This window comes from Lissotriton vulgaris, chromosome 1_2, assembly GCF_964263255.1.
Source record: "Lissotriton vulgaris chromosome 1_2, aLisVul1.2, whole genome shotgun sequence".
NCBI classification, from domain to species: domain Eukaryota; kingdom Metazoa; phylum Chordata; class Amphibia; order Caudata; family Salamandridae; genus Lissotriton; species Lissotriton vulgaris.
In genome coordinates this window covers 230,376,690-230,392,058 of record NC_141686.1, presented here as the reverse complement: position 1 = coordinate 230,392,058, position 15,369 = coordinate 230,376,690, and positions in this window count along the sequence as shown.

Genomic DNA, 15,369 nt, shown 5'->3' with positions numbered 1-15,369 from the left:
CACTACATACCCGTAGGGTCTCAAGGCGCTGGGGGAGGGGGGGAGCCGCTACTGCTCGAACAGCCAGGTCTTCAGCTTCTTCCTGAAGGAGAGGTGGTCTTGGGTCAGGCGCAGGTCGGTCGGGAGGGAGTTCCAGGTCTTGGCGGCCAGGTAGGAGAAGGACCTTCCTCCTGTAGTCGCTCTTCGGATGCGGGGGACGGCGGCGAGGGCGTGGTTGGCTGATCGGAGGTTGCGTTTGGGAGCGTAGAAGTTGATTCGGCTGTTGGGGTAGCTCGGGCCTTGGTCGTGTAGGGCTTTGTGTGCGTGGGTGAGGAGGCGGAAGGTGATTCTTTTGTTGACGGGGAGCCAGTGGAGGTCTCTCAGATGTCCGGAGATGTGGCTGGTTAGTGGGATGTCGAGGATGAGTCTGGCAGAGGCGTTCTGGATCCGCCGGAGTCTCTTCTGGAGCTTGGCGGTGGTACCGGCGTAGAGGGCGTTGCCGTAGTCCAGTCGGCTAGTGACGAGGGCCTGGGTGACGGTCTTTCTGGTCTCGGTGGGGATCCACCAGAAGATCTTCCGTAGCATGCGTAGGATGTTGAAGCACGCCGAGGAGACGTTGTTGACTTGCCTGGTCATGGAGAGGGAGGAGTCCAGGATGAAGCCCAGGTTGCGTGCATGGTCTGTTGGTTTGGGTGCGGTGCCCAGGGCGGGAGGCCACCAGGAGTCGTCCCAGGCGGAGGGTGAAGAGCCCAGGATGAGGACCTCCGTCTTGTCCGAGTTCAGTTTCAAGCGGCTGGTCGTCATCCACTCGGCTACCTCTTTCATCCCTTCGTGCAGGTTGGCTCTGGCGGCGGCGGGGTCGTTGGTCAGGGAGAGGATCAGCTGGGTGTCGTCGGCGTAGGAGATTATGCTGAGGTTGTGTTGGCGTGCGATGGCCGCGAGGGGGCTCATGTAGACGTTGAAGAGGGTGAGGCTCAGAGAGGATCCTTGAGGGACGCCGCAGATGACTTCGGAGGCCTCTGATTTGTACGGTGGTAGGCGGACTCTCTGTGTTCTTCCGTCGAGGAAGGAGATGATCCATTCCAGCGCCTTGTCCTGGATTCCGACATTGCTGAGGCGCTGTACTAGGGTGCGGTGGCAGACAGTGTCGAATGCCGCAGAGAGGTCTAGGAGGATGAGGGCCACTGTTTCTCCGTTGTCCATCAGGGCTCGGATGTCATCGGTGGCGGCGATGAGGGCGGTCTCGGTGCTGTGATTGGCTCGGAAGCCGGACTGTGAGGGGTCGAGGGATCCATTCGTCTCGAGGAAGGCGGCCATCTGCTTGTTGACGGTCTTCTCAATGACTTTGGCTGGAAACGGGAGGAGCGAGATGGGGCGGTAATTCTTGAGTTCGGTGGGGTCCGCTGTGGGTTTCTTGAGTAGAGCGCTGAGTTCGGCGTGCTTCCAGCTCTCAGGGAAGGTGGCGGTGTCGAAGGATGTGTTGATGATGTCTCGCAGGTGGGGTGCGATGACAGCGTCGGCCTTGTTGAAGACGTGGTGAGGGCAGGGGTCGGTCGGTGATCCGGAGTGGATGGAGTTCATCGTGCGGATGGTGTCTTCGGTGCTGATCGGGGTCCAGGCGTGGAGGGTGGTGGTGGGTGGTGGTTGTTCGGTCTTGGTGTGCGTTGGTTGGTTGTTGAAGCTGTTGTGTATGTCTGCGATCTTGTTGTGGAAGTATGAAGCGAGGGAGTTGCAGAGGTCTTGCGATGGGGTGATGTCGTTGTTTCCTGCGCTGGGGTTGGATAGCTCTTTCACGATGTTGAAGAGTTCCTTGCAGTTGTGTGCGTTGTTGTCCAGCCGGTCCTTGAATGCAGTTTTCTTGGTGGCGCGAATCAGCTGGTGGTGCTTCCGGGTGGCCAGCTTGAAGGTGGTCCTGTTGTCCGGTGTAGGTTCCCTTCTCCAGACTTTCTCGAGGGCTCAGCAGTTCTTCTTGGAGCTCTTGAGTTCGTCGGTGAACCACGGGGCTTTCTTGCTGCCGGGTCTGCTGGGCGGGGTCCTCAGCGGGGCGAGCTCGTCCGCGCAGATGCTGATCCACTTCGTGAGGTTGTCGGCCGCCTGGCTGGGGTTCGCTGAGCTGGCAGGAGGGTGCTGGCTCAGGGAGGTGGCGAGCTGGTCTGCTGTGATCTTGTTCCAGCTTCTGCGGGCGGCCTGTTGCTGGTGGTAGTGGGTCGTCGTTCTCTTGAAGGTGAAATGGACGCAGCTGTGGTCCGTCCATTGAAGCTCTGTGGCGTGGCTGAAGTCGATGTCTGTGCTGGAAGAGAAGACTGCGTCGAGTGTGTGTCCGGCGAGGTGGGTGGGGGTGGACACCAGCTGTTTGAGTCCAAGATTGGCGAGGTTGTCGAGCAGGGAGCTGGTGTTGCGGTCGTTGTTGTTCTCCAGGTGGAAGTTGAGGTCCCCCAGGAGGATGTAGTCAGCGGAGGGGAGGGCATGCGGGCTGACGAAGTCGGCGATGTCCTCGCTGAATTGTGTGCGTGGTCCCGGGGGTCGGTAGATCAGGGTGCCTCTGAGGGTGGTGTTCGGGTCGGTGTGGATCTGGAAATGCAGGTGTTCAGCGGTGGTCAGGGTGTTGTCGGTGCTGGTCGTGAGACGGATGGTGTTCCTGTGCATGATGGCGATGCCTCCTCCCATCTGGTTGGCGTTGCGGTACCTCCGGACGATCTTGTAGCCCTCTGGGATAGCGATGGCGATGTCGGGAGCTGAAGAGGCGTTCATCCAGGTCTCTGTGAGGAAGGCAACGTCAGGGGCTGTGGCGTCTAGGAGGTTCCAGAGTTCGATGGCGTGTCTGTGGACGGAGCGGGTGTTGAGCAGGATGCACTTGAGGTGGGTGCTGCTGGTGTTCGACTTGGCGGGTGCTGGTGCGAGGCAGGTCCGGGTGCAGGTGAACTTGCAGGCGTGGCAGCTGAAAGGTCCGTGGGTGCGTCGTGGTGAGGCTTGGTGGCATTCTGGGAGTCGGCCGGTGTTGAGTGCGATGAGGGTGGCGGCGGAGTACGTCAGGCGGGTAGGTCGGGGTCTTCGTGGGCCAGGGGTCCTGGCGCTGGTCGCGATCCGGTCACGGACGGGCGCAGACGGGCTTACCTTTGGCGCGCCTTCGGCGCACAATCGGCGCACCCGCTGCGCGTGGCCGCTGCGCGTTCGCACGGTCTGCATATAAGGCGAAGTGCGCGGGTGGGCGGAGCAGCTGGGAGGCGGGAGCGGGGAGGGTACAGAAGAAAAAAAGGGGCGTGGTAATCGGCGGTGGCGGGAAGCGGGGAGGGAGAGCGGAGGGCGGCGAGGTAGGCGGGCAAACAGGAAGGAAAACGTTAATACAAAAAAATACTAACAAACAAGCACAAATTGCAGCAAAAACAAGGGCAAAAGCAATGAAAGGCGAAGGCAGCCGGCAGGCGAGCACGGACCACGCCGCTCGGAGGAGGGGGCGTGGTCAGCGTCAGCGAGGCAGTAGAGGCAGGGCAAGGGGCACACGCAGCAGCTGGTGGCCGTGCGGCGCGGGGGTGTCCCACAAGTGGGTCACACTCACCTACCATAATAAATAAGTCCAGGCACAGGCTCAGCACAGTGGCAACACGAGACCCCCGAATGACCGCACTGGTGCGCTACGAGTGGGTATAGTGCCCAAGAACGAGGGCACCTCAATTTGGGCAAATTTGGGCAAACTAAGCAAGCAGGAAGCAGCAAGTGGTCAACCAAGCAAGCAAGTCTGCCCGCAAAAGCTAACACACGACCAACAGCCAGAGGGGAGGCCATCACAACTGCTAGGGGTGTGGGCCACTGTAGCCCATACAAACCCTCACCCACAAGCGGCACTGGCGGGAGCCAAGACTAGGACAAGGACAATTAGAGAGCCCTGCAGGTTCCGAGTAGAAGAACTAGCCTCAAAACGGCAAAGGGTTGACAGGCTCCATACATATCTAGCCAGAAGAGGGGTTGCAACGATGGCAGGGCACGACGGCAAACCCACCAACAAGATCAAAAAGGTGCGGAAAGAAACACTCGAATCCCCATCAAAGCTTAAGAACAATCAGAATAACGAAGTCAATCTAGACACACTCCTTAAAAAAATCAACAAAGGGAATGAGCTCACTAAGGCAACAAAGAAGACAATTGACAATATGCAGTTGGAATTAGCGGCCATAAGAGCAGATCAAAGCAAATCAAATGAAAGGCTGTCAGTAACAGAAAAAAGGATCAGTGATCTAGAGGATAACAGCGGGCAAACGTGCAGAGAGCTGACACATGTAGCAAAGACCACAGACCCCCTCCAAAAAATGATGGCAGAGCAAGACGACAGGAATAGGAGGGGAAACATACGCCTTCTGGGCGGAAGGAGAGGAGGACCAAACCGGGTCCTGCGCGGCCCTTCTAGAAACACTACTGCCACAACTAACTGGGATAAAGTTTGATAGGCAATTTGAAATCAATAAGGCGTACAGAGTACCAGCCCACAAACCCCAACATATCACCGAGGACCGCGCCCAATAATATGCAAACCGCTTCGTAGCCAGCAGACAGAAGCAATTTTCCCCACCGCAACGAAGAACCAGAACCTGACGTGGAACGGAAACAAAATCATAATCATACATGATTTCTCCAAGCTAACAGTGGAAATCAGGAAGGGCTTTTTGGCCCTACGAGACAGAATGAGAAGAGAAGGCATAACTTTTAGCTTCGCAGGACCCTCAAGAATGAAAATCACGGACAGGAGGGGCACCCTGTTCGACGACCCTGGTGACCTCAGTAGATATCTACAAGGCCCCACCACAGAGGAAATGGAGGCACAAAACCCAGGTACAGGAAAAACACAAGCCCCACCGGACAACGGCGAAGAAGACAACAACAGAATGTGAACATGAACACTCCCACTAGCCAAACTACTGAATGTCCAACCGACGCTACCTTGTGGCCTTGTGCCACCCTTTAAGCTAGGTCATGCTCTGACCGACACATCTACCTCAAGACTGATCAGTGCCACTCCTTTTGGTGGTGCAGGGAAGCTTCACGCACACACAGCCAACTAACCTTCCTCAGGACTGTTATTGAACCGATCTACTTCAAGATATGGTCCACACCGGAGACAGATCCAAAAGAGAAACCAGAACCCCCGCTTTAAGACAGTGAGCAATGTATATCCTTTTGAATTTGCTGAGTATTTATCACAGATGCTCATATTACTTGAGCAAATACGGGGGGGGGGACTCTCGATATGTGAACTTGTGGGCCTAGCAGGACCAAGCCCGCGACTATTCTTGGGGTGCTGGGGGGGTGGAGGGGGAATCCTTACTGTTGCACGCTTACAGTAAGAAGCATGGAGGGAGGGGGGGGTAGGGAGGTCCTTCAAGTACTGTGGTACGCTACTACTGCTATAGCCTTCTGTGTTAATCTTCTTTTTTCTTTCTTCTTTCCTATCCCTGACTTTCTGTCCTTGCACTACATCCGTCTCGGAGACAGAGCCAACAGTCCATTGACCTGGCCAAAGCATGGTGGTCAAAGATCTAGAACACAAATACCAGTGGTAAGCCAGCTACGGAGGTACACACACAGCCAACAGATGGGATACACCATACAAACAGGCGATAGATACGCAACCTCATGACGACACCTACACCTAGTCAGCTGAACTCGGACATCAAGGTAGTGTCCCTAAATGTCAAAGGCCTCAAACACCCAGTCAAGGGCAGAAAGACACCAGACTACCTAGCAAAACTAAAGGCTGATGTGTATGTCCTCCAGGAGACTAAATCTCTCAGAGGACGATCCGCTGTGCCTTAAAGCAAGCAGGATAAGCGGCACCTTCTGCTCCCCGGCCAAACAAAAAAAAAGTGGAGTCATCACACTGATACACAAGAAAAGTAACCTAGCCCTACACGAATGCCACACTGATGAAGATGGTAGGCTGCTAATAACGAGCCTGAAAAGAGGGGACGAGACCATACACATAGCCAATGTCTACGGTCCTAATGCAGAAAATAAGGAATTCTGGAATAATATAGAGAGCAGACTAGACAAACTTCCCCACGATGACCTAGTATTGCTGGCCCGAGACATGAATGAGGTGGTAGACCAGGCCACCGACAGACACCTGGCTAGGCAGAGCCATAGAGCCCAAGAGCAGAGCACCCTATCAAACCTATGCACAAAGCTCCACCTTAGGGACCCCCGGAGACTACAACACACGGACGCAAGAAAATACACATTCTACTTGCACCCCCACAATTCATACAGTAGAATAGACTACATATTCATGTCAGCCTCACACACACACCTCATCGACCACACTGAGATAGCGCCTATAATAATCTCAGACCACGCACACATCAATCTCTCCCTCAGCGGCAGGCACAATGTGCAACCTAGCCACAGATGGAGACTAAACAATGACATTCTGCAGCACCCCGCACATGTCATAGAGATCGAGGAGGTGATTAAGGAGTACCTGACCTTCAATGATAATGCAGAAGTGGACAAAGGCGTCCTGTGGGACGCTCTCAAAGCCACCCTCAAAGGGAAGTTCCTAAACATCAAGGCCAAGATGAATAGAGAAAGGAACAAAAAAAATTAAAGACCTCGAGAACTAAATTAGGAACCTGGAAAAAGGCCACTGTGCCAATCTGGCAGACGCCAACACGCTGACTGCCCTGACTAAGAAGAAATACGAGCTAAACAGAATCCTAAGTGAAAAGGCAGGCACGTGGATAAATAAATACAAAGCGATCAACCTGTACACTGCCAACAAGGCAGGGAGGGCGCTAGCGTCTTACCTTAAAGCAAAACAAAGGCAGCACGCCATAGCCGCAATTACCGACTCTGCAAAAAAGACCCACACGCCCAACAAAGAAATATTGAAAACTTTTCAAGATTTCTATGGCAACCTGTACAAAGCAGACAAAAACTTACCAGAGGACGGGGTGCGGACCTGCTAAGCAAACTGAACCTACCCAATTTGACGGAACACCAAAGATCACTGCTGGACTCAGACATAACGGGGGCGGAGATTGAAAGAGCAGTAGAATTATTTAAAGTAAACAAAGCACCTGGGCCATACAGGTATACAGCAAGCTTCTACAAGCTCTACCTACAATTTCTGATGCCCACTTTGGTAGAGGTGTTCACGCACTGTGTACAAAAGGGGCGAATGACAGACACTATGGCGGAAGCGAACATTATAGTGATAGCGAAAGAAGGGAAAGTTCCACAATACCCCCAAAACTACAGACCAATCTCGCTGATCAATGTCGACTGCAAAATTTATGCAAAAATATTAGCAAACAGACTGAATAGCTATCTCCCTCACCTCATTCACAACTCACAAGTAGGCTATATCAAGAACAGGCTTTCCCAAGACAACACAAGACTTCTCTGCCACCTGATCAACCGCACATCTACCAGTGCAGACCCAGCGGTCATGATAGCATTAGACGCCGAGAAGGCCTTTGACAGAGTATCCTGGCCATACTTGGAACTGTGCATGCAGAAGTTTGGGCTGGGAGCGTTTTATAGAGGCATGGTGATGTCCCTATATAACAAACCCAAAGCTAGAGTGGTAGTCAATGGAGGATCATCAGAGCAATTAACACTAGAAAGGGGAACTAGACAAGGTTGCCCGCTGTCTCCAGCCCTTTTCCTACTGGCAATAGAGCCACTCCTCAGCATGATCAGGAACAACCCTGACATCGCAGGGGTAGACACACACGGGAAGACTGTGAAACTGGCAGCATATGCTGAGGATCATCACTCAGCACCACGCTGTTCAACATCTACATGAGCCCCCTCGCGGCCATCTCACGCCAACACAATCTCAACATCATCTCCTATGCCGACGACACCCAACTGATCCTCTCCCTCACCAATGACCCCAACACCGCCAGAACCAACCTACACAAAGGGATGAAAGACGTAGACGAGTGAATGACGAACAGCCGCCTGAAACTGAACTCAGATAAGACGGAAGTCCTCATCCTGGGATCAGCACCCTCCGCCTGGGACGACTCCTGGTGGCCCCCTGCCCTCGGCAGCGCACCCAAATCAACGGACCACGCATGAAACCTGGGCTTCATCCTGGACTCCTCCCTCTCGATGACCAGACAAGTCAACGCCGTCTCCTCGTCATGCTTCAACATCCTACGCATCCTCCGGAAGATCTTCCGGTAGATCCCCACCAAATCCAGGAAGACGGTCACCCAGGCCCTCGTCACCAGCCAACTGGACTACGGGCACACCCTTTATGCCGGAACCACAGCCAAACTCCAGAAAAGACTCCAGCGCATTCAGAACGCCTCAGCACGACTCATCATGGCCATCCCCCGACACAGCCACATCTCCGGACACCTGAGAGACCTGCACTGGCTCCCCGTCAACAAGAGAATCCCGTTCCGACTCCTCACCCACGCACACAAAGCTCTCCACAACCAAGGCCCCAGATACCTCAACGATCGCCTGACCTTCTACATTCCCACTCACCAACTTTGATCGACCAGCCACGCCCACGCCGCCGTTTCCCGCATCCGACGAGCCTCAATGGGAGGAAGATCCTTCTCCTACCTGGCTGCCAAGACGTGGAACTCCCTCCCCATCCACCTCCACCTGACACAAGACCACCTCTCCTTCAGGAAGCAACTCAAGACCTGGCTGTTCGAGCAGTAGAGGACCCCCCTCCCCCAAGCGACTTGAGACCCTCCGGGTGAGTAGCGCGCTATATAAATGCTTTGATTGATTGACGTCTTGATCATAACCAAGAAACCCACGAAATTGATAGCGGCACTAATGAAAACCATTGAAGCGTACGCAAAAGTCTCGGGGTACAGACTCAACAGAGACAAGTCGGAATGCAAATCTATGAACGTCCGTACAACAACTGCGATTCGGGTTTGGCCTCGCAAAAGAAGCTCCTTAAATACCTCAGACTGCACTTTGGCAAAGACCTCAGGGATACCCTAGAAGACAACAAGACTATCACCCTAAAAAAGATTAAGGATAAACTGACCGCCTGGTCACCTAAACACATAAGCTGGCGGGGACCGTCCTGACAAGTTCAGAAGCGGTCGCTCCCTATGCCCTGCTGCCTGGCTCCTGTGCGGTATTGTTTCATTGAGCTGCATTGTTTTCTCATCTGCATTGTTCATTGATTTGCCTAATACTCTGCATAGCGCTGCAGCGCGAGTGCTACTACACTTAATTGGGACATTTTTAAAAGCTTCTGGGGGACTGCTGATAGGGCGCTCATAGATCTATACATAGGAACGCTTTGGGGGCATTGTATTTACGGCGCTTGATCTTTTAACGCTAATTTAAATAGCGCGATTCAGCTGCAAGCGTAGTCAGTTACCTGAGCCCCAGCCTACCTCCAGTTGCGTTTTTCCCAATGCTGCCGCCATCTTACGCTTGTTGTTGTTGTTGTTGGTGCCTCAGAGCCCGGTCCCCACAGCCCGCCCCGCCTGCCTGCTGACCCTCCCTCCCACAAACTGTATCGCCTGCTCTGACCCCGCTTGCGCTGTGACCGTCCTGAAGAGTTCAGAAGCGGTCGCTCCCTATGCCCTGCTGCCTTGCTCCTGTGCGGTATCGTTTCATTGAGCTGCATTGTTTTCTCATCTGCATTGTTCTCTGATTTGCCTACTACTCTGCATAGCGCTGCAGCGCGAGTGCTCCTACACTTAATTGGGACATTTTTAAAAGCTTCTGGGGGACTGCTGACACGGCGCTCATAGATCTATACATAGGAACACTTTGGGGGCATTGTATTTACGGCGCTTGATCTTTTATCGCTAATTTAAATAGCGCGATTCAGCTGCAAGCGTAGTCAGTTACCTGAGCCCCAGCCTACCTCCAGTTGCGTTTTTCCCTACGCTGCCGCCATCTTACGCTTGTTGTTGTTGTTGTTGGTGCCTCAGAGCCCGGCCCCCACAGCCCGCCCCGCCTCCCTGCTGACCCTCCCTCCCACGAACTGTATAGCCTGCTCTGACCCCGCTCGCGCTGTGACCGTCCTGACGAGTTCAGAAGCGGTCGCTCCCTATGCCCTGCTGCCTTGCTCCTGTGCGGTATCATTTCATTGAGCTGTATTGTTTTCTCATCTGCATTGTTCTCTGATTTGCCTACTACTCTGCATAGTGCTGCAGCGCGAGTGCTACTACACTTAATTGGGACATTTTTAAAAGCTTCTGGGGGACTGCTGACACGGCGCTCATAGATCTATACATAGGAACTCTTTGGGGGCATTGTATTTACGGCGCTTGATCTTTTAACGCTAATTAAAATAGCGCGATTCAGCTGCAAGCGTAGTCAGTTACCTGAGCCCCAGCCTACCTCCAGTTGCGTTTTTCCCTACGCTGCCGCCATCTTACTCTTGTTGTTGTTGTTGTTGGTGCATCAGAGCCCGGCCCCCACAGCCCGCCCCGCCTCCCTGCTGACCCTCCCTCACCCCTCCCCCTCCTCCATCCATATATGACAGATGCATTCTCGCGCAGTGTTCACGCACAGTCGTCGCGCTCCAGTTGCGCCGAAGGTAAGCCCGTCTACGCCCGTCCGCGCCAAACCCGCGCCCAGCGCCAGACCCCCTGGCCCCCGTACCATCCACCCCACCCGCATTACATACGCCGCCTCCACCCTCTTAGCCCTAAACCCCGGTCGACTCCCCAACTGCACCCAAGCCGCCCCTGGACACACCCATGGACCCTTCACATGCAACTCCTGCAAGTTTGACGGCACCAAGACCAACTCCTCATCCACTAACACCAAACAGAGACCTGACACCAACCACTTAAAATGCATCCTGCTCAACACCCGCTCTGTCCACAGACACGCCATCGACCTTTGGAATCTACTAGACACCATCTCTCCGGACGTCCCCTTCCTAACAGAAACATGGATGAATGCCTCCTCAGCCCCAGACATCACCATTGCCATCCCGGAAGGCTACAAGATCATCCAAAAAGACCGCACCAAGCAAACAGGAGGAGGCATCGCTATCGTCCATAAGAATTTCATCCGCATCTCTACCAGCTCAGACGTCAACCTCGCTAGCACCGAACACCTTCACTTCCAGATCCACACCGACCCCAAGACCACACTCAGAGGCACCCTCCTCTACAGGCCACCAGGACCCCGTGCACAATTCAGTGAAGACATCACTGACTTTATCACCCCACACGCCCTCCCCTCACTAGGACTACATTCTATTGGGAGACCTCAATTTTCACCTGGAAAAAAGCAACGACAGCATCACCACCACCCTTCTGGACAATCTCGCCAACCTCGGACTCAAACAACTTGTTAATACCCCCACTCACTACGCAGGTCACACACTCAACCCTATCTTCACCTCCAGCAAACATATCTCCTTCAGTCACACCACAGCTCTCCATTGGACGGACCACAGTTGCGTTCACTTTATCTACAAAAAGACCACAACCCACAACCATCCTTAACCTACTCTGCGAAGAAACTGGAACAAAATCACTATCGACCAGATCTCCTCATCGCTTCTTCAAAACCCCCCTGCCCACTCTTCGAACCCCAACCAAGCAGCCATTAACCTCACTCAATGGCTAACCAACAGCACCGGCAACCTAGCACCCATGAAAAAACGTCAAATCAAACTAGGCAGCAAAAACGCCCCCTGGTTCAACGATGATCTTAAGAAATCCAAGAAACTCTGTCGCTCCCTTGAGAAGGCCTGGAAAAAAGCCCCAAACACCAGCACCAGGGACGCCTTCAAAAACGCCACCCACATACACCACCAACTGATCCGGACTGCCAAGAAAGCCGCTTTCAAAGACCGACTTGACAGCAATGCCCACAACAGCAAGGAATTATTCAACATCGTCAAAGAGTTTACCAACCCCACTGCCAACTCCAACGACATCACTCCCTCTCAAGCCCTTTGCGACTCCTAGCTTCGTTCTTCCACGACAAAATCGCAGACATCCACAACAGCTTCGACAACCAACCCGGAGACCAACCCACCCAACCTTTTGCCGTACCTTCACCCCCCTTGAACATCCTTAATGACTGGAACCCAATCTCCACTGAGGACACCATCCGCCTGATGAACTCCATCCACTCAGGATCCCCCACAGACCCATGCCCTCACCACATCTTCAACAAAGCAGATTCCATCATAGCACCACACCTCTGAGACGTCATCAACTGCTTCCTCAACTCCGCCACCTTCCCGGAAAGCTGGAAACACGCCGAACTCAGCGCCCTTCTGAAAAAACCCACAGCGGACCCCACCGAACTCAAAAACTACCGCCCCATCTCGCTCCTTCCATTCCCAGCCAAAGTCATCGAGAAAGCTGTCAACAACCAGCTCGCCGCCTTCCTCAAAACCAACAAATCCCTCGACTCCTCACAGTCCGGCTTCCGAGCCAAACACAGCACTGAGACCGCACTCATCGCAGCAACAGACGACATTCGAACTCTACTGGACAATGGAGACACAGTCGCCCTCATCCTTCTCGACCTCTCCGCAGCCTTCGACACAGTCTGTCATAGCACCCTGTTACAACGCCTCAGAAACATCGGAATCCAAGGAAAAGCACTGAAATGGATCACCTCGTTCCTTGCCGGAAGAACTCAGAGAGTCCGCCTCCCACCATTCAAGTCAGAGGCCTGTGGTAAAATTAATTACCTATGCATAATTTATACGGTAAAATCAATAAGAATAACTCAGGTAAATAAGAGGCAAAATCCGGGATATTGAGGTTTACTCAAAAGGGTTTTATTCCTTTAAAAAGGAACTGGGTTATTGGCTCGAGCCAAGGTGGCATACCATTCCGTCACCACACAGGTTCGGGAAGGGGCAGACAGACAACATATTATTTACAGAAGTTCATATATATAGTCAATGCATTACATTAAACGAATAGGCAGTAGGCGTAACAGCTGGAAAAAGGAGAGATAACATATGAATACGTCATAGAAAAGGCGTTGCAATAGGCGGGCATAAAGGCGTGCACTAAAAACGTCATTCATCATGAGGTCACAAATGGGTGGATTCATAGGAGAATCTTGCAGTGTCAGCAGAAATTCATGGCAGAGATGCGCGCGCAGCAGCTTGACGTGTGTCTGACGTGTAACTGGAGAGTGAAGGGGACTTGACATTTGAACACCACTAGTGTAGACATAAGTCTGGGATGTCAGGTCAACCTAATCCCAAATCGTATCTGATATCGTATGTTTTAAGGAACTGTAGTGTCTGGAAGGGAAAAGGTCTCTCGGGCGGAGGCTATCCTATACTGGTTGTGAGTGCGTGTATATGCGCCTACGTGTCGGCATGCAGGATGAGAGGGCAGGGGGCATGGGCTTACCATGGCAACGGAGTCTATGAATTACTTGCACGGAGACAGAAAAACCGGGCCCATTGCTCCTGCAGCTGGGAGGATGTTTACTTGAACTACGAGACAGGAATGTATTTTTGAGGAGTGGAGCAGATTATTCGAAGGTTGAATACAGTCTTGGCAGGCAGTGGCTGAGCCAAGCGCCGGAGCCGCGCAAGGAGTAAGGCAGGGGTCATTGGTACAAAGGCAGCCTGGGTTGAGGCCCTCAGAGTCGGAAGGCAGGAAGAGGCTCGATGGCAGAATCAGGGCCTACTTCGCCTGAGCTGAAAAACGTGTAAAGTGTACCACAAAAAGACGGTGGCACGGCATATATAGGAACTGAATATTCAATCCGTTCATGGCGGATCTGAAAGAGGATATGTCAAAGATGGACGCAAATGTATTTGCGTCTTCATAGCTGACACAGGAGGGAAATCACATGCACTGCAAGCTAGTACATGGAGACGGTGGGGTACGCGCTGGGGAACACTACTCGATCAAAGATTATATTTCCTCAGGCCACTGAAGTCATTTGCGGCGTGCCACAAGGATCCTCACTCAGTCCCACCCTCTTCAACCTATACATGAGCCCCCTCGTGGCCATTGCATGCCAACACAACCTCAACATCATCTCCTACGCTGCTGACACTCAACTGATCCTCTCACTCACCAAAGACCCTAACACCGCCAAAACCAACCTACATGAAGGAATGAAAGAAGTAGCCGTCTGAAACTGAATTCTGACAAAACAGAAGTCCTTATCTTAGGTACCTCCCCCTCTGCCTAGGACGGCTCTTGGTGGCCAGAGTCCCTTGGAAAAGCACCCATCCCGACCGACCACGCACGGAACCTGGGCGTCATTCTGGACTCCTCACTCTCGATGACCAGACTAGTCAACGCTGTTTCATCATCTTGCTTCAACATTCTTCGCATGCTCAAAAAAACATTTTGCTAGATCCCCACCGAAACTAGAAAAACGGTCACCCACGCACTGGTTACAAGTCGCCTGGACTACAGAAACACCCTATACGCCGGTACCACCGCAAAACGTCAGAAAAAACTCCAACGCATCCAGAACGCATCAGCCAGACTCATACTAGACAACCCGCGTAAAGACCACATTTCTGGTCACCTGAAAAACCTCCACTGGCTCCCCGTCAATAAGAGGATAACATTCCGCCTCCTAACCCACGCACACAAAGCACTTTACGAACTTGGACCCGAATGCCTCAACACACGACTTTCCTTCTACACCCCCTCCCGCCAGCTACGCTCCTCCAACCAAGCCCTTGCTGCTGTACCTCACATGAACAAAACCACCATGGGAGGAATATGCTTCTCCTACCTGGCGGCTAAAACCTGGAACTCACTTCCCATTCACCTTCGCCTCACTCAGAACCACCTAGCATTCAGAAAGCAACTTAAAACCTGGATATTCGACAAGTAATTCCCCACCCTTCTCCAAGCTCCTTGAGACACTCTGGGTATGTAGCGGGCTATATAAATTAATTGAATTGAATTGAATTGAAGTCTATCAAGATGATGATAACACCACTAATCAACTACTTGCTAGGAATGCTACCACTAACACTCACAAAAGACTTCCACAAACAGCTAGACAGCATGATTAATAAATTCATATGGAAAGATAAAAAACCCAGGATAAGCCTTCACAAACTTAGACTGAGCAAAAACCTAGGAGGAATCAACATCACTAACTTCAAGACATTCCAAATCGCATGCTTGGCCAGACAGCAGGCCCACTGGCTGGCCCCTGATAAGGAATACACACCAGTGTGGTTAGAGCTATAGAGAACCATGTTAGGAGGTCTGGAAATGTTGACACCCCTAGACAAACACCTGGGAACGTACGAACCCCCGCGAGATAGTCCTATAGGAGTCCCACTTCACCACGACCACCTGTGCTTGGCACAGCATGACCATGCAATAACTCATGTCTATCTCCACTTCTTTTCCCCTTCATCCTCTTCTCTTCATCTCTTCATCTCTCACTCACTTTCATTTTGAACAAGGGTGCAACAAG